The following is a 20,620-nucleotide window of genomic DNA, read 5'->3' as shown; positions in this document are numbered from 1 at the left end:
ACTTACATAAAAATTGTTGAAGCTTGTGGTTCCAGCATATATTGAATTTTTTCTTAGACTTGATAAGTCTTGGGAACTGCTTTCAAGCAACTTATATCTCTGATCCATTCGTTGCCACCAGAAAAACTGGGGGAAAAAGGCTCCTTTGGTGAAAAGGTCAATTCCAAAACAGAAACCTCATGTGTTCCCACTTTCAAACCGGGGCTCTACTGAAGGAAACCAGTTCTCAGTGAAGCTTTCAGGATCAGGTTTTAAATTCCTGTACAGTACTGGGGGAGGAGTACATTTCTATGCAGATATAAACTACAATGAAGTTTGATTTTAAGAGAGGGTTTGGAAGAATATACTTTTTGAGTCCAAACCTGAAAAGTCAAGGTTATTTTTGGTGAATGATTTAAGAAATATAAAGCTCTCTCCATAGCTTTAATTCATTACATTCAACAGAGCTGTCTCTTCATTAACTAATAAGGAATTCTTGAATGACTACCATTATTTGAAATAGTTAAATTTTAGGCAATTTTAATTAGGTGAGATTAATCCCTCTGGAAATAATACGTGACATTTTCTGAATATATAGTATATATAAATTAAAAAGAAAACATTCTCATTCTATTATTTTAAGATGTTGAGCATGGAAAATATAGTAATTTTTTTTTTTTTTTCCTGCAACAAATAACAAATGCACATACCAAGCAAGATTAAAGTACAGAAGTGGTTTGGGACAATTACTAGACCCATTTAGGAAAACTGTTAATAATACTGTAAAGAAATCAGTAACGCTTACATGTAACTGTTTTTCTTTCTAAGGTGTTCTCAGTCCAGTAATGTCTAAGGAAGGCATAAAATAACATCCACATGAATCTGAACATTTTTAAATGTACAGAAACATGCGTAAGTTTTGTCTAATGTGACCTGTGACACAGCAGTGTAAGTTTTAAATAATTACTAGAATGATATAAATATTCCAGGTGGTTTGAAAACTGTTAACTGCTTAAGTATCTAAACTATCAATCCCTAATAGAAAGTACAGCAATGTCAGATTTGATAGAATTATGGTTAATTCAGTTTAAGAAGTAACCATGGGAAACACATTGCAAAATGGTATAAATTCATGCATTTGTGACTATAGAAGTTAATGTATGTAAATAATATACATGACAACAGATAAAATGTGGGAATGTAATAAATCTTGTGAAGTGTATTCAGTGGGGAATCATCATTGCATTCAAGAATACAGTGCGGTGTTCTGCATGCTGACATTGAAAAATTAAACTTCTAGAGCCACTGTAGAATTCTAGAGGAAGCTCTGGAAAAGGAGACTTTTGATCTCATGAGCTACAGGAATGGCAAGTGATTTCATGACAGTATTTCTGTATGATCAGGAAAGAAAAGGCTGGGTAACATTAGAATAGGAAACTCAAAACACAGCAGCAAAAATTAACCAGTCAAATATATTATTGTATTTTAGAGCTCTGTGTTCAGATATTGCAACTTGCTTTGCAGAATTATGATAAACTGTAATTTTCACCAATTCAATTTACTCTCCTCAGTATGGAAGTAAAAACTGGTGAAGTGTGATGATATGTGGTATAAAGATATCAGACCAAATGATCCAGTAGATTCATAGACTCCCATTGGAGTCTACGGTTCCCCGAAGGGAACCATCAGGATCACTGAGTCCAATTCTTGCACACCCCAAGAATCTCTCCATGTGCCTAAGAACATTGTCCAAAAGGTTCTTGAACTCTGTCAAGCTTGGTGCTGTGACCACTTTCCTGGGGAGCCTCTTCCCACTCATTCAGACATGATGAATCTGTGGATGAATTGTGTCTAATGGCTGATCAAAGCCAAATTCAACAAGGAATCCACACTTGAACAGCAGAGGAAACCCTGCAGAGATACTCAGTGTGATACACATGCTTCTCTGAGACTTGAAGAGTCAAACAGTTCCACCCTGGCTGCTTCTTGTTTGTGGAGGAGTTTGTGAGGATGGATAAAGTAGAGAATAATGATAATTATAATGATAATAATAATAATAAACAAACACAACACCACCACCCCTCAAAAAAAAAAAAAAAAAAAAAAAAAAAAAAAAAAAAAAAAAAGGTAAATTGAACTCATCAGTGATGTTGGATCTCAAAATCTCAAAGGCTTCCAGAGAGTTTCATAGACCAGCTTTCATTTCTTTCACTGTTCTCAACATCCCCTGCAAAGCTTGAGTTTTGGAAGTGCTGAGATTTTTGAAGCTGGCCTCAAAAGTGAGACTGATGTTGGGGCCAGAGAAAAATCCACAAAAATCTGTCAGGCCAGAATACCTGGAGGTTAGATAGGTTGACATGTTGTTTGGACAGGAAGCATCTTGCAGTAAGGAGCTCCTGGTTGCTTTATATTTTTGGAGTTGTCATCAGAATCAAAACAACTTGAAGCAGACTTATGACTCATTTTCAGCGTGGAACAAAGCCATAAGTTAAACACCACATGCTACGAGTGTAACACATAACAGGCCCCTGAACTACGCAGGAAGTTTTACCCAGTTTTCAAGTGTCAGTCTAGTTCTCCTTGTGCCTAAGGCTCTGTGACGTCTTGACATCCGTAATCAGGTTCATTTCTACCCTTACCAACCATTGCAAGCTGTCACTCTTCAGCTTCTCCACTTACTATTCCGCTACTATGGATTTAATCTGCAGTTTTCTATGCAGTACATGTAAGACCCAGCAGTTTCCATGTATTATTCACTTCCAATTGCTATACTTGTTAAACAGTATATGTTCATTTGAGTTAATAAATCACCATTCAGTTTCCTCCTCGCGTTTCCCAGAACAGAGTTATTACTCAATCTACCTCTACCGACAGCAGCTTCAGAGCTTCCACAGATTTCTCTGTATTCATGAACCTATTTATCATGTACCTGTCTTAAATATTAGCAAAGTAAGCTTGATGGAAAGGCTTAATCTGTAATCTGTCAGAGGTGTATGTAAAGGCCTGCATATATTTGACTCAAAAACAGGTGAAATCTCTACCTATTGGTTGTGTGACACCCACTCCACTGTGGATAATCTGGAAGTTATGAATTTGTTCATCAAAGAAGAACATAAGGTAAATTATCTTTCTTCTGTGTCTCTTACAGATAAAGAGGGGACCAAAGTCTGAAGTCCTTATCAATGTTGAATATCTTTTTTTGCTTTCATGTCCTGAGGAACACATTGTTGGGGTTGATGACTGGGATTTTGCCCTTTCTGTGCCTCTGAAAGGATGTGCTTGACGCCTTCAATTCTGCTTCTTAGCATGGCGTGGGGCTGGGGCTGGGGTTGGAACACAAGGAAGGTCAGGCCTGCCTGCAGAGGAAGGTGCAGCCAGGTCCCAGTGCCTGCAGCCTGTGGCTTCAGTCAGCAAAAATTTGCTATTTCTGTAATCAAAGCTGAGCTGGCAATACCAAAGTGAACAAATCCATTCAACCAGAGTTTTGCTGTGTGATTTTCTTCTTCAGGTCTGACCCCATGCCTTTCTCACATGTCAAGTATTTTCCTTTTGTCTCTATTAGAACGTCCTGTCCTGTTGCAACCATTTAGCTGCATCACACAGTTTATTTGGCATAATGTGACTTTTTAAAATTTAATAATGTAATGACCCTTTTGTCAGCAAAAAAATATACTAGCAAAATAATATACTATCAGTCTCACATGGATCTTTGGAGAAAGACATAGGACATAACACCATTCATGAATATTTCCTCATTATCCTAATCAAATTGAGGCTTTGAAAAACCAAAGAACTGATCAGAAAGTTTCAACTTCTTTAAAACACAAAGAATTTAATTTTTTTATAATATTATTACCTTGGACTTTTATAATATTTTATCAAAGTAGAACACTGTTTTTTGACAGACTTAAAGAGTGACAAATTCAATTGATTGACAGTTCAAAGAGCTGACCTTTCATTCCTAAAAATCTGTTTTATTAGTATGACAAACCCCCTGAACAGAACCCTTTTAAGCAACAGGAAGAAAATAATCCTTCTAATTCTCAGTTTGAAAGGAAATACAGCTAACTATATGGACGGTGACACTAATATGAAAACTTATTTTCAAGCACGGCTTGTTGGAACAATCAAATTATTTAGGTCCAGTTCATCAAAGTGCCTTGTGGACCCTAGATTAGAGACATTCAGATAACTAAATTGTTTGAGAAACAGGAAAACATTCTCTCAGAGAGGAAAATTCATAATAGTTACCTTTGTCTAAGGGAGGACATCATCTAGAAAACTTTTGGGGCTATGTTCCAAACCTTTTCAACCTCTTGTGATCATATTCCTTCAGGAACCATGAAGTCAGGTAGTTTTGCTAAGGCAGTTGTTTTGGATAAACCTTCAGAGTCCCCATTTTACATCCGTGCAGATAATACAATATCGCCTGTAGTGGTGTGAGAGTTGTTTTATTAAGTTGTTATTTTGTAAGATTTTTAAGTTATTTTTGTAATGGTTCAGTCCACTGTATACCCCTGTGTTCTATAATGGTTTTCCCCTTTATGAGTTAGTTATTTAACCAGACGTTATATGCCAATCATTCCTTCCCTGCACCTGCCCCTGTGAATCCCCTCCCCACCCCCCACCCTCGTGGTCGCCCTGTCTGTCACTTCAAGACCCTTCCCTGGATTCTGGAAAGATCCAGGAGAGGTGTCGAGTGGTAGGCTGGTGCCCAGGGAATCCCCTCCTACCCTTCTGTGATTTGTTAATGGTTCAGAAGTTGACACCCCCGTTACCACCCCCATTTAGGACCAAGGCACCACCACCACCATGTGTTCAATGAAAATCCTGTGTTCTCACACTTGTAACCTAAGGAATCCACATTCAGCCACAGAACCAAATAGTTGTGTCTCAGTTCTAGCACAAATCTGAGAACAAGATGTGGGTGTTTACTTGCAATGGATTGAGAAAGCTATGAGAGAATTCTCTTTTTCACATTATTGCTACAAAACTTATGTGTAAATATATATTCAATTACAAGTAGATTGAAACTACTCTTTGACCAGCCTGGGTTATTTTCAACTTTCAATTGCAATCCTGTAAGTAAAATTTAAGCACAACCTTAATGAATTCTCTAGGGAGTGGTTATCCTGGTGTGTCCAAGTGTAGGCGGGTTATGTACTGTCCAAACCAGATTTTTCAATGGAGAGCAAATAGAAAGTAGGATAAAATGGAATGTGCCATGTGTAAAGACTTAGCAGAACCAAGGCCTACCAGCACTTTTGGCATTTGCAATGAAACTTCCTGCTGTGTTCTGGAACATTTCTAACTGAGTGGTGACAGGATTTGACATCTGTGACTATTTATTATCTGCAGTTTCTTTGTCTTCAGCTTCAGTACTTGTAGCAAGGTGACATTCTGGAACCAGTGTTTCCATTAAATCAAGCAGCACCTTATTTCTGAAGTAGCCATATCTACTTTAATAGAGATATTTAATGGCACAGCACCCTCCTCTGTAAAAATGACAGTGACAGAGTAAAATCTTCTCTCTGCACTATATAACTTAGGAAAAGAAGACAAGAATCAGCCATAAAAGCAGGATTCATGGGAAGCTTTATCTAGTTTATCACCAAAGATGGTGGCAGGAGTGAACCCTCATAGGTTTCTAAAGACTATTTTAAAACAGGAATAAAATAGCAGTTATTGGTAAAAAAGAGGTAAGCCTTTCAGCCTTTCTAAATATTAAGCCATAAATATTAATACTTAACAAAATGTCTATGAAGATGATTAAGAGCTCTTTCAAAGTAAGAAAAGAAAGGGGACTATTTCCTTTTTTAAGGCAATCCTTATTCTTTATAATACAAGCAAAAAAATTACAGCATTTGCTGAGAATTTAATAGACTGAATTATGTTTCAGTTTTTAGGGGAAAAAAGAAATCATGCCTCAATGATAGGAAACAAAAGCCCAAACCAGCAGAACACACAAATTTTTTTGGCTGAATTCCTGAAAACTGCATTACAACTACAAACTACAGTTTGTGGGTGAATATTCTACAATCTCATAAACTTCATTTGAAGTTGGTGGTGCAATTGGAGCTTCCATTATTTGTTTTACACTTTCCTACATGAATTCTCCAGCGTCTAATTAGAAGTTATATTGCTGTCTTCTCACCAGTTGGTGCTCCTTTGTCAGTCACTGATTTCCCTGTGTCAGGCCTTCATTACCTGGTGACCACTGTCCCATCTTTAAATTTAGGTGACATGAGCCAAAAAAATTTAAAAATTGCCAGGGTGAAGTGGGGGAAAAGAAGACAGAAAAATACAGAATTTTACATAAATACTGAGTACAGTTCTCTTTCTCTTCAGAGTCAAGTGAGTTCTGTGCTTGAGAGAAAGATTTAAAGACTGATGTTGAACAGTGATCAGCTCCCTTATTTACTTGATGATCCTAGAAGCCTGAATATCTTACAGAGATAATAGACAGAAGTAGGATGGCACTAAACAGAAATTCAGGGTATTTACATCAATTATCCAGAATAAGCAGGAAAAGTACTGTCCCATCTGTACTCATTCTTCCTCATATGTGGCACTCACTGTCACAAAGGCTTCAAATCTCATCCTCTGTATATCTTGCTGCTTCTTCATCAAATAACATGCTGTAGTTTAAGACTCATGCTTTTAGTGCACAGTTATAATTATTTTCTTGATTAACATCCAACATTTATAGAATTTCAAGGAGAGTTACTTTGAAAAAAAACAAGTATCTGATGAAGTAGGTAGCACAGAGTCACCATTCTGGAGGAGATGGATCTTTAATTGTCTGGAGGCTGAACTGTACCATTTATTTATAGGTTAATCTAGAAACACAAAAGCTAGCTAGCATTGCCTCATTTCCCACTGTATTTTTTACCATAAGTAAAACTAAATATAATAACCAATATAATATAATAATATAATTCTGGTAACGTGTACTGTAAACTCAGCGCCTCTGCAAATTTGCCTTTAAAAATGAAGACTGATGAAAAGTTATCAGGTAGAAATGAGAATCTGGTTGATATAGATCAGATCAATGTGATTTGACACATTGAATCAATATAGACATATCAATCAGGAGATTTTTTAAAAATAATTTTTGCTTTCCCTCACTTGTGATTTTAATATTTTCCTAGTCCATAATTTATTCGATTAAGCAAGGTAAGTAGTAGCTCTTCCAAGACATCAAAAATCAATTATTCAAAAATGCCCAGTGCAAACTGATAGTTAAAAATCAGGTACTGAATATCTAAAGAAAAATTCTCTATGCAAGGGTACCTGTACCTTGCATACAAATAGAGTATGAGCCGTCAGAGTTGTGAAAAAATCTTGACAGACAATTGCTCATTAAAATCTGATAATTGTGATCAGGGTTCTTTGACTTCCTCTAATTGGTAACAGAAGAACTAAAATAATCTGTGCTTTTGGCATTCTGTCTGTCTAATGCATCTCATAAGAATTAGAAAGCGGTATCTGGAAAAAAACCTGCTTTATTAGTTATAGGATTTAAAAGACATCAATTAACTTCTTTACTGCCCGCATCTTTCCTATAAAAGACAAGGCAATTTGTTTCCTTGATGTGTGAGCCGTCATCAAATCTAAATTCACAGCAAGAACACTTCTGAGATAGCCCAAACTTATCATAAGGTTAATGAACCATTGTACCAGTCCGATCTAAGCCATTTGTCAATGAATAAAATTGCTCATCTGCCATTGTGCAACACAGTTTATAATAAAACTGCCAAAATAAGAACTTATTTACGTTTCTCTTTAGCACAGATTTCTCCTTCAGATTGTAAAATGTGTGTATAATAAGTTGGTAATGCTTCCAGTAGAAGCCATATATTCTGTGTGAACCAGTTTTTAATTTTTGGAACATAGATGGTTTGTGAGAGCAGACTTGGACTTACCATATTTTGAGTAATTTCTGCTGTAAGATCCATCAAGACAGTTTCATACAGGACTGTGTAGTGATTATGCTACCCAGGACCTCTCAGGGAAAATCAGGGCTGAAAAAAATAAGAATAGCAGGTCACTATCATCATGTTATCATGTTAATCTGTTATTTTTGCTTTTATTTAGTTAGTTATTATACACCATAACCACAAATTAAGCTGGGTGCAAGGTATAAAATGTTTGAAGGTGCCATGTTTGGAACAGTCAGCAAAGGAAAACTGCTGATAAATAACCAGAGAGAAGCAATGAAAGAAATAATCAGAGAGAGGAGCAGTGAAATAAAATGGGTGATGCTTTCTGTTATGCAAAATGAAATGATACAGCAGTCGAGCCATTGATGCTGAGGGTGTATGTGTGAGTCTGGGAAACAATTGATTCAGAAACTGGGTAATGATCATTTCATCCACAGGAATTGCTGCTCCCTTCAGTCACAGGTGAACGAGTCCTGGAGCTTTGGACAGAGGATAGAGGCAAATCAAAAACTTTGTCTTAGACCTCTGGGTCAGTAAAGGTGAAAAATGAGGAAATGGAGTGTGAGACACTTGCTGTGGAGTTCACTTTCAGATTAGCTCCCCTGAAGTTGGAGAGAACCTTAGGAAATTCTGCAAAACCCTTCCTGTCTCCTACAGAGTTTTGTTGCAAACAGCACAGCACCCACAGGGCTGCTCAATTCTCCCCAAGTGACCAGAGCTGCAAGATGAGATCCTCATTAGATGTTGAGGGTGTGGTGTGGCCAATCCTGTGAGTAGGGCAGTCAGTGTGCCTTCAAGACTCCAAATTATATTTCCTCACATGATGTGACAAGATTTCTGTGCCATAATGCCCATAAAATGATTCCCCATATAAAGCATATTCTGTATTATTTTTTGTCTATCTCTGAAATGATAAATACTGTGAAGAAGAAAGAGAGGATCCTTGACAGATTAGAAGTAGCCTTGTGCTGTTTCAACAGAGACCATTATGTGCAGAACAGTGTTTCTACTTACTGTCTATAAACAATTGTTTGTTTCTATGGTTCACCATGAAATACTCAGTCATGGATATAATTTGTAGCAGAATATGGGATGTAGAAACTACCCAAAATAAAGAGATAAGAGTTATTCTTTAGGCTTACAGCATTCCCTTGTACTCACACTTCTTGCTCAAGTTTTTGCTTAAAATATCACTTTGCAGTTCTCAAGATTATCAGTGATATTTTTCAATTAAAAATAAGTCAAGTGCATTGGGTACTTCTGCTCCTAAAACCTACAACAACCTCATGGTTCTTGTGACAACTGAGAAGACAAAAATTGAATACTGGCACAATTTTTCTTTGTTTTTCTTCCCCAACAATCTTTCCATTCCTTCAGAGCACCCAAATACAATTTTGATTTATTTCTTTCCTCTGGGCTCAAAATCAGTCAGTTACAAAAATAGGATTCATCACCTAAAACTTCTTCAAAGATATTGCTGACTGTATATTTGCCAGAGGAGAAAAAAAAAAAAAAAAAGAAAAGAAAGAAAAAAAAAAAAAAAAAAAAAAAAAAAAAAAAAAAGACAAAATTAAAGGTACAGATGCAGTAAAAATATACAGAAATGATGTTCAGCACAAACAAAGAAATTCAGCAGCAAAATAATTAAAAAGAACTGATGTGTTTGATTCTGGCAGCTCATACCACAGATACATGCAGTTTTAAAAACCTATCCTTTATTGAAATTTAGCATAACTTGTGGAAGAATATGTCTATTATTGCTAACCATGGAGAATCTCTAGCAAATGTATTAAATTATTCTGTTAGTGATCTTCACTATTAAAAAAAAATTCTCATTTTCATCTTAACACCTCAACGTGTATCAGTGGATCCTGTAACATCTATTTTTAAGAGGAATCTAAACAAAGCATTACTTGTGCTTATTTGTCCTTAAAGACTGAGATCAAACTAATCATTCAAAATCTTATTTATAACAGAAAGACAGTGATCAGGCCGTATCTTTCATAGTAAGGCTTGCAAAGAAACTTGGATGGGGTAAGGAAGGATTTTCTATTCTGAGTCACGGAGCTATGCTTAAAATAGTCAAGGATAGGCTCTTTTAAAGCAGTCTTCAGGAGTTACCCAACCAATTCAGCTGTGGATAAGGGGCTCACTTTCAAACCTCTTTGAAAATCCCAGAGTTAATTATCGGTGCTTGTAAAACTCTTTGAACCTTCGAGATGTTAAAAAAAAAAAAAAAAGGGTAAGTTCCATGATAGTTTGAATTAAACACAGCTTATAAATTACATAAATCACACTGAAAATCCCTGAATAGACTGATCATGTTCTGGGAGTTTTCCCTGTAGGAGCTGTAGGACACGTATAAGCAGATTTAGTTACAACTCTGGACTGCATAACATCATCATACTGAGCAGATCAGTGAGAACTACAAAGCAAGAGAGACTCTGAACTGACCCTGAGGTAAGCAGGGGTTTCACCTCACTTTCAGCATCGTGTTTAAAACATACAATTATACGTTGCATTTAAGTTTTTCTGATAAAGCTAAATGATTGTACTTAGAGGTAACTTAGGTACTAATAATTCATGATCTACCTAATACCTAAGGTATTACCCACATTAAACCCACATTACTTCTTTTCCTGAAGTCAGAAATACCACAGGTGGCTGATGAGGTCATCTCTCTTAAGTTCTACAAGAGTGGGAGTTGGTCTCTTTCTCCAGGCAGCAACTGACAGAGTGAGAGGACACAGTCTGAGGCTGCATCAAGGGAAATATAGGTTGGATATTAGGAAAAAGTTTATTTACAGAAAGGGTGATAAAGTACTGGGAGGGTCTGCCTGGGGAGGTGGTGGAGTCACCATCCCTGGATGTGTTTAAATAAAGACTGGGTGTGGCACTTGGTGCCATGGTTTAGTTGAGGTGTTATGACACGGGTTGGACTTAACGATCTTGGAAGGCTCTTCCAACCTAGTCATTCTGTGAATTCTGTGAGTCTAACAAATAACATACAGAGTTAAAACTCACATGATCAGGCCAAAAGAGAAAAGAGTTTACAGAAATAGATTATTTCAAGGTGTTGCTGTCCTATAGCTTAGCTTAAAAAAACCCCAACAAACAAACAAACAAACAAAAAACCCAAAACACAACAACAACAACAAAAAACAACCAAACAAACAAACAAACAAAAACAGATAAGTGAGCAATTTCCCAGTCTTTTTCTGACATCTTGCTTGCTGCAAGGAATATTCTTTTGGTAGTGTTTTGAAGGTGTTGGGATGCTTAAACAGCATTAACTTTTTTGGCTTTATCAGTACTGCAAGGATGCTAACATTGTCATTTGTGTGGAGTGCCATAAAAATCACCATAGATGAACCAGAGTACAGATAAGTAAAAATATCTTAATAATCAGTGTTACAAAACCAGTAAAAGGCTTTAAAGTTTCCAATTATGTTAGATAAATTCTAGCTATAGTAGGAAAGCCACCATGTTCTCAAAGCTTCTTTTTCAAGCAGACCATGTAGGCAAAGTGCAAAGGAGAGAGGCACAGGGAGATGGTTACAAAGGAGGTATCTGGCAGAAGCAATCCTTCTTCACACCCTGTCCAAGACCTCAATCTTGGACAAGTAACCAAGTTACTCCTCTGGAACTATCTTTGCTTTGAATCAAAATACAGAACAAAATTCTCACTGTAAAAAGCAAAAAGAAGCAAAGAATCTTTCATTGCAGAGGTGTTTTTTCTGAAAGCAAACTTACTTATTTAAACACTTTTTCTGTTTTCTTTATAAACCAGACTGGGTTGAGAAAAACGAACCTATTAGGGGCGTAAAGCAATAACAGACCTTTGATCATCACTTAAATTAAAACATGATATTTGACAAATAATGTCTCTTTCCTATGCAAAGGCAATATTTAGTTAATATCTTTTAGCACCATTTAAGGGTATTTTTTTTCTGAAACCTATAGAGCTCTTGTGCTGAATTACAACCTGAGGGCTTCTAACACAGCAATCACTCTTTATTTTACATATACTCCCCTCAATATTCTCATGGTACAATTTCCATACTGCCTGCAGTTATATTCTAGAAACCACACTGCAGATTTTTGTATCTGGGACCTAAAAGGCTTTTGGACGGTGGCTCATTCTTCCATATGTATGTACACTATGCACGTAGTGAAAGAGGCATTTGAGCTTCTCTGACTTGTCATTTTGTAGCAATGCTGCCTTCTGGGTAAAATCCTCAGAATTACAAAGGTTTGCAGTAGGATGTTACTTAGCAAGTACCTTCACTTTAGTACCCAGTACTAAATACAGGGAACTGTAGTGGTAAAGTGAGGCCTTTCTCCAGGGAGAGGTTGCTGCTAAAAAATATATTAAGATGCCACGGCTAAGCACTTCTTAGAAAGGTATTATTTTTGCTGACTGCATAATGGTAGTTCTTTGTGGCTCAGCTTGTGGATGTTCAAGTTTGAACTGGATGTTCAAGTTTGAACAGGATGTTCAAATTTGCCATGCATTCACATATGTAGTATCAGACAGCCCCTGACCTGCTTTTCCTGCAGAAATTTCAGTTTAAATACACATGACCAGTGACTGCTGTGTCCCTGTGTCCAAGAAGGCCAGTGGGATTCTGGAGTACATTGGAAAAATCATTGCTAGCAGGTCCAGGGAGGTGATCCTGCCCCTCCACACCTGGAGTGCTGTGTGGAATCCTAGGCACCTCAGGACAAGAGAGACATGGAGCTCCTGGAGAGGGTTCAGTGTTAGGCAGCAAAGATGATGAAGGGAGGAGAGTCTGAGGGAGCTGAGCCTGCTCAGCAAGAGAGGACTGAGAGGGGACCTCATCAGTGTCTGCAGTGAGGTGTCAGAGGATGGACCAGGCTCTGCTCTGTGGTGCCAAGGATTAGGACAGGAAACAACAGGAAGAAGCTGATGCCCAGGAAGCTCCATTTGAATACGAGGAAGAATTTTACTTCTTGTGTGACTGAGTACTGGAAGAGATTTTCCAGAGAGGGTGTGGGTTCCCCCTCTCTGGAGATATTCCAAACTTCCTGGGTACAATCCCGTGACACGTGCTTCAGGGGAACCTTATGTGAGCAAGGAGGTTGGGCCAGATGACCCACTGTTATCCCTTTCACCTTAATGCATTCCATGATTCTGTGGCACTGAATCCTACAAGCTACCTACCACGAGTGTGCTACCTGAACTATATTTTTTCTTGAATATTATGTAATTAATTGCAGACATTATTAAAATGATGTAAATTAGTTGAAGGATTATACTTTTCCAGTCCTTTTTTAGTCCTAAATTTGGGTGATAGCATAATGAGAGATAGAGTTTTTCCTTCCTATTACTTAAATTTGGAGAAATGTTTAACTTGAAGAAAAATTGTCACTGTTCTGGTCATGGATGGACTGAAGTCCTTCTCAAGGAAACTGTGCCAGTATCACCAATTCATACTCTTAACTATTTCATTTAGGTTTGTTAGTGTAGTTTTCTCTGGGTATCTATATGTCCTGTACATGTAGTGTTCCTTCAGAACTGTGTGTCTCTACAAAGGCACACCTAGATAAGTGTAAATTGGATAAATCGATACAACATAATAATAATCCATCATAAATTAAACAGCAACAACAACAAAAAAGGAAATAGTGTGCTTACACTAGATTAAGATTCACTTATTGTATTTACAAATAACCCACCACTTCTCTTTTAAACTTTAGTTACTCCCTCTGTTATAGGAAATTCTTGGAGTTTTGTTACTGAAGCATTCACACAGTGGCAAATCATTTATAGGCTCTAACTCCATTCCATTCGACATAAACGCAACGGGGGAGAAATCCTGGCTCTGTAGCAGTCAGGAAAGAGGATGTGGGAATTTCAGCACCCTGCAGTCCAGAGTCATTTTGCTGACTTCACTGTAGCAATATTTCACACAGTAATGTTTGCAAATGAAGGTAAGTTTTTTGAGTGATGCTGGAAAATGAGACAACTAAAATGTTTTAAATCACTCTGGTAAAATTCTTGATGTTGAAATAAGTGTTTACTTTAAAAATACATCATCAGAACCTAGTTGTCAGGGGAGGTAAGTACAAAGTTACAGGGAGAGTAGAAAATATTCTAGTATAATAAATAAATAGAAATTATACCTAAATTATTACCTGTTAGGTATTTTTGACTATACTGATGATTTAATACTGTAAAGCACAGTGGTGTTGCTATTTTTTTCCCCAAAAACATTTATAATCTATATATAGAAACAGAGTAAAACTTGAATAGTAACTGAGGAACTTTTTGTATTTCTGGGTCAGCTTGGTCACTGTTGTATTTAGCTCAGTTTTCTCCTACGGATGCCTGTCTAAGGTTAAGTGAAACTTGTAAAAGAAAGGGAACAGAAACGTTTATAAATGTATGAGTTATTTCCCCACTTTGTAAATACTTTGTAGCCAGATCATTCTGTTTTCAAAGTCTATAGCAGTGTCCTCTCACGCCTGGCAGGCGCGCAGGCTAGCTCAGTTCTGCACTGCCGCAGCGAGGATCGGTCGGGGTTACAGGCAGGACAAGTAACCTCCTCCCGGTGGGCTCTTGGTTCCCCACACCAGCGAGTGGACCTGATGGAATTGCGACTGCGGCAACGGAAAAAGAGTCATCTCTCTTTAGGCAGGGTAGAAGGTAGTTTATTAAGGGGAGGCCGGCAAGGAGCTCCACCTCAGACCACTGCTGCCCAGAGAGAGCAGGGATCAAAGCCTGGTGGCCACTTATATCCGGGGGAGGGCTGACAACGGGTCAGCCAACCAGTTAACACGGGGGTGTAACAGGGGTGTCAACTTCTGAACCATTAACAAATCACAGGAGGGTAGGAGGGGATTCCCCGGGCACCAGCCTACCACTCGATACCTCTCCTGGATCTTTCCAGAATCCAGGGAAGGGTCTCAAAGTGACAGACAGGGCGACCAGGAGGAGAGGAGGGGAACTGACAGGGACAGGTGCAGGGAAGGAATGATTGACATAAAACGTCTGGTTAAATAACTAACTCATAAGGGAGAAAACCATTACAGGACACAGGGGTATATGGTGGACTGAACCATTACAAAAATAACTTTAAAATCTTACAAAAATAACTTAATAACTTAATAAAACAACTCTCACACCGCTACAAAAGTCTTTGATAATTTCAATTGGGAAAGTATTTTTCCGTGAGGATGAGTTTCCATGATGTTCCACAAGACCAAATTAAACTTTACTCTCTGACACATTGCACTGGTCAAGCCTTGAGTTGTTTATCTTTTATCTTTTACTATCAGTACCAAGTGGCTTTCACATATATGATTGCTTCTAACAACAAGCAAGTATTTTTTCAACTTGAAGAGACAATAAATATAACCAGATTCAACTTAATCCCAGCTATAGAGCTGTTGTAGTGCTGCAACATTGGTGCCTGTTGTGTTGGAGCAGCAAAAACCAACCTGAGCAGAGCCTGTCTGGTTTTCTTTTCCAGTTACAGGACTACAGATGTTAATAAATTAACTTGGAAGTCAGTTCTCAACCATTTCCAGATTTCTCCTGAAGGAGCTAGCAGGCAGCATTGAACACTGGTGGAGCAAAAGAGTGGTGGTGAAAGCAGTAAAATAATGTAATTTGTGACTTGCCTTATGAATTAGATAGAAAAGACTTGTGCAGCCTAATATCTTTCTGTCTCTTCATGCATTTCCTTCATGCTTAAGAAGCTTTGCTAGTAGTCAGGTAGCCAGCAGAAAATAAGGCCAGCAGATAGTGAGTACCTCAACTTTCTCCATGGCCCAGGGAAGCAGATCTCCTATTTCCTTCAGAAGAGGATCCATTTTTCCTCTAGTCTTCCTTTTATCACAACCATACCTAAAGAAGTTTTCTGTTTTTTTTCTCCTTGACATCCCCAGTCAGATTAATTTTATACAGGCTTTAGCATTCCTAACCTGATCCCTCGCTGCCTGGACAACTTTGAGTTTTGACAGAAAGCCAAAGTATTTTAAAATGCAAGTGGTTCATTTGTGAACATCTAATAGATATTTTGTATTGGCAAAACCTAATTCTTAGTGGCCTTTAGGTTTATACAGTTCTCCTGATTATTTCTTATGAAACTAACTTCAGAGAGATTTCTTCAGTGGAGATTCCATGCTGAGACGTAAAAAGAATAGCCACTGATTAAGGGTATACTGCAAACAATACTTTTGCCTTATTGGTATTTTATTGCTCACCTGTGTTTATAGATATCTTTCTGCTTTTCTTCTGAAGTAGTTTGCAAAAGGTCTTACTGTATTGCTCATTGAGTTAATGAGCTTGCTTAATCATCTTGGTTTGGAGAACAACAAAGGAAACTGCATGTGTCCCAATTTATACTGCAAATGGAACAAATGTCTTCTGTAAGTATAAAAGGATCATTTCTTTTAAAGAATAAAGCCCTTTGAAACCAATTAATAGTTGACCTACATAGTAATGCTCATATCTCCATGTTTTCTCTTTTTTTTTTTTGTGGAAGTCATTTTTCTGTAGCAGAAAAAGAGTAAATAAGTATGTGTGATCATCCACTTCTACAACAAAGATTTTGAGGTTAAATATTCAAGCATTTTTTGCACCATTTCTATAAAATTAAGTGCATTTTATCTTTTTAACCTGCTACAACAGTAGCTGAAGAAAATAGGCTGCAACAAATCTTTCCCTACCTAACAGTGTCTTTGTGCAGTGTACAATGGGCAGTGAGAACTTGAAAACACACAGACTGATCCTTTCATTCTAAAGATCCAAATCCCCAAAACATTTGTCTAGCTGTAAGCATTTTCAGTCTGTGATTCTTCAGCACACAGGCAGGGGAGTTCTATGGAGGCTCATGGGGAGCAGCACTGCGCCTGCACAACATTTTGTTTGCTGCAACATCCTTATATCATTACCATCCTGGCTTATAACTCCTGATGTGTGTCATTACTGTTCTTGCTTACAACTCCTGATGTGAGAAAAGAAACTTGGAAATATGAATTATGGATTTAATAAAAACATAGTATGTATACTGGGACAGAAGAAGTGTGTTAAAAGGATAGCAACTGTGCTTGCTGGTTTAGTGGCTGCAAAATCAAGGAAACCAGAACAAGAAGGACCTAAAATTTTATTCTAAAAGGGCCATGAAAGAACAGTAAATGATGAGATTTTGGTCAACACATGTGCTCTGTATGGCTGCTTATTTCAAATGTGAGGGTTTGTGATGAACTCACCTTGTAAACAGCTGCAACTCCTGAGCATGACTGTACTCATGCTAGAGAAGAGTAATGTTAATCACTTTCTGAAGAGTTTGCACTTTTTTCTTTTTTTCTGATTAGAAAAATAAATATGTGCTAAAATGTTGAAACCAAGCTTTAATGCTCACATGACAAGGAAAGTAGATTGATGAAGAAAAATATCTGTACTCTTAACACAGACTAAAAGTCTCAAGTATAAGAGGAAACTTGAAGACTGAACCAAACATCGCTGCTCAAAACACTACAGCGGAGAAAGGGTACAAAATAATAGTGGCACATACCAGTGTTGGTCAGGAATAGAGACTGGAAACTGCAAGTAAAATTCTAAACATCATAGTAATTAAGTTCTGTGGCATTTGTCCAATACGAAAACAGGAGGATAGCCCTTTAATTACTTTCAAAACGGAGGTTATTTAGTTTATCGTTGAGATTACATACATGCCAAAACTGGTAGGTAACTGAGCCCAGTGATCTAGTGCTATATAACAATGAGAAAAAAAAAGTGCTTCTCTTTTCCACCAACAGTCCTTTGATCCAAAATTTACCTCCCTGTGTTTGCTGTACCCTGATTGGGTTTGATGAATGCTTTTGATGATGTAAATCCCATCACTATTTTCAGTATCTTTGTATTGCTTTCAAGCACCTGTTAAATGAGTGACTCAAAAACAAACCTGTTACACAGACCAGAGATGTACAGATGAATGTCATTAAGAAGGAATCTCCATTCAGAAGGAAATTTATGTGTTGGCATCATAGGCTGAACAACCAATGCATTATTTTAAGCTCTGTGTGTACAGATATGAAGAATGATACAGCCCTCGTACAAAATAATCCCAAAGTATTTAAATTGGACTGTACAAATCCATACTCTTTGTTCTACCCATTTGTAGACAGGTGACTACCCACAGTGTAAACCAGTGCTCTCTTCTCAGCTTTCCTCTTGTCCTGATGATAATGTTCTTTGTTCAGTAAATGGAGCCATATTTGACAATTAGACTGTAGATGTTGCTCTGTTTCAAAGGGATGCAGCACTGCCAACTTTTTATTTGCATTACACCGCCTTCAAACACAATTTTTGGATCACTGCACCCTGAGCTTATTTTCACTTTGAACCATTGTCTCCTCATTTACCCTTCCTAATATTATCTGTAAATTATTCTTTTGACATTTTGTTTTATATGAAATCATTACTCACTGTCAATGATCTCTACCTGACTCAACTGCTTTGTCAGACATTTACTGCTCTTTCTATATATGACTGTCTTCTACACTGGATTATTATTTAAATAATAGTATTAATATACTAATTAAATAATAGTATACAGTTGATATATCAACTATAGGATGCCTACACATGACTTCAACTGTATCAGCTGCAGAGGTAAAATGTAATAATTATTTCACAGACTATAGCAATGATTTTTGATAGTTCAGGACATCTTGTTTTCTACCTACAGACTGTGTGATGCTTTTGAGACCCTCTGAAAAGTTAACTGAGAAAAACGAGCACATTTTCTAGGCTGATATTCCTGATACAGATATTTGTATATCAACAGTGATGTTTTCTCAGAGGTCCATAAAAGGGTCCAGCACCACTGGTTTAACATGAAAAGTAAAAAGGAAAAGACTCATCAAGTAATAACTGAAGTAAAGTGCTTACTTAGCCAATGGAAATTAAATAAAATTTCAGTGGATACTAAACCTGCTCTGTGAGGAAGCAGTAGAGGATCTCTGAGGGCTGAACTGTTCTAAAAATTCCATTTAAATGTCTTCCAGAAGCCTGTGCCACCAGTAGAAATATGCTTCATAATACCCTTCTTTGCCAGCAGGAATTCCTGTGTGCCAAGACAAAGTCATTTTGTATTATCTCCCTAAAATTTCTTCCAAAAGTAAAGATTAGCTGGAAGGTTTTCTAAAAGCCAACAGACAGAAGTTTCTACACTCTTGTCCTTTGCAGTAGCTGGTTTATAATTTAAGTTTGTGCCACGTAAACCCTCAAAACCTGTGTAAATCATTAACTGCTGCAAGTTTAATACTGCAAACTCCTACCTCCTTCTAAACTACGATGTTAACCCATGTCACATATTCTCCAGTCTTCCATTCTGAGGTGGTTAATGGGAAAATAGTGAATCAATAGAATAGACACAAAGATTTTTAACCCAAGATTGTCTAGGACACAGGACTTATGATATTTGTTTTGGACTTGCGATACTTGTTTTGGACTTGCCATTCCAGAGGGAAGGATCACAACACACTGTTTACTTGATTTTGGAAATATGACCTCCTTTATACGGCTTCTCATTTCCCTTCACTTTGCAAACCTAGGAAGACATGAAAGTTTGTCTTTCCAGCAGCAAGTGACAAAAAACCTGTATAGGGCCTAAGTTCAAACCATTAGTGCTCTTGCAACTTGGCCTTCCTCAAAATCACTTGGGGAAAGAGCTGCTGCTGAATACATTTCAATAAAAACCACCAAGGCCTTCAAGTGCAGATGAGATATTTTGATGCATATTTCCTTAAAAATGTGAGAGACTTTCAAATCTCAGAGGGAAAAATCAGCGTCATGGGTTGTGACCATTGCTATGGTAACTATACTTTTTGCTTTTATTCAATAACAGTGTGAACTAGCTCTTGAGCCTGTGGAGCAACATGACCTACTGAAAACAAAATTACTAGGGTTCTACGTACACACTTTCTTTTTCCTTACATTTTGCCCAAGAATAAATGGATTTTAGCACAAAAGTAAAGATTCAGACCAGCTGAATTCTTTGTACTACTTGCTGTGCCTCTCACTTTGTAGTTCATAAAAATAAGAGGCAGGCAGTTATGGAAAAGTAGGGGGCTCTTCACCAATTCAAAATGTGTTTGTTTTTTTTGTTTTGTTTTGTTTTTGTTTTTTGTTTGTTTGTTTGTTTTTTGTTTTGTTTTGTTTTTTCCCTCTTTTTTTTTTTTTTTTTTTTTTTTTTTTTTTTTTTTTAATAAGTAAGGAAAGCTTGATTTTCCAAATCAAGAAATAGAAAAAGTCCCTTGCATTCAGTTGTATTTTTCTTCAAGATTAAAAAAAAAAAAAAATCCAGACTGAAGCATTACAAGATGCATAATGATATTTTCCCAAATTTTGACTAGAATTTTTTTATTAATATATTATTTATTTCACAGTAGCACATATAATCCCCACTTCATATTGGTTTCAGTGAAGACTAGGTACACACAGAGAAAAGAAGAGCTTCCAGAAAAAAACCTGCATTGCATAACTTGGAAACATTTTTATCTGCTTATCTTTCAGAAGCTAGAGGAAAGGAGGAAAATGGCAGTGCAGCAACTGAGATACAGGTGTTCACATAAACAAAAAACTTAAAAGCCTAAATATCTTTTGTATTCTCTGTAAAAGGATAAGTAACTCAAGCTTTATCAGCAAGGACTTTCTAGGGATT

Source organism: Hirundo rustica, chromosome 4 (assembly GCF_015227805.2).
Source record: "Hirundo rustica isolate bHirRus1 chromosome 4, bHirRus1.pri.v3, whole genome shotgun sequence".
Taxonomy (NCBI): domain Eukaryota; kingdom Metazoa; phylum Chordata; class Aves; order Passeriformes; family Hirundinidae; genus Hirundo; species Hirundo rustica.
This window is presented reverse-complemented; position numbering follows the sequence as displayed.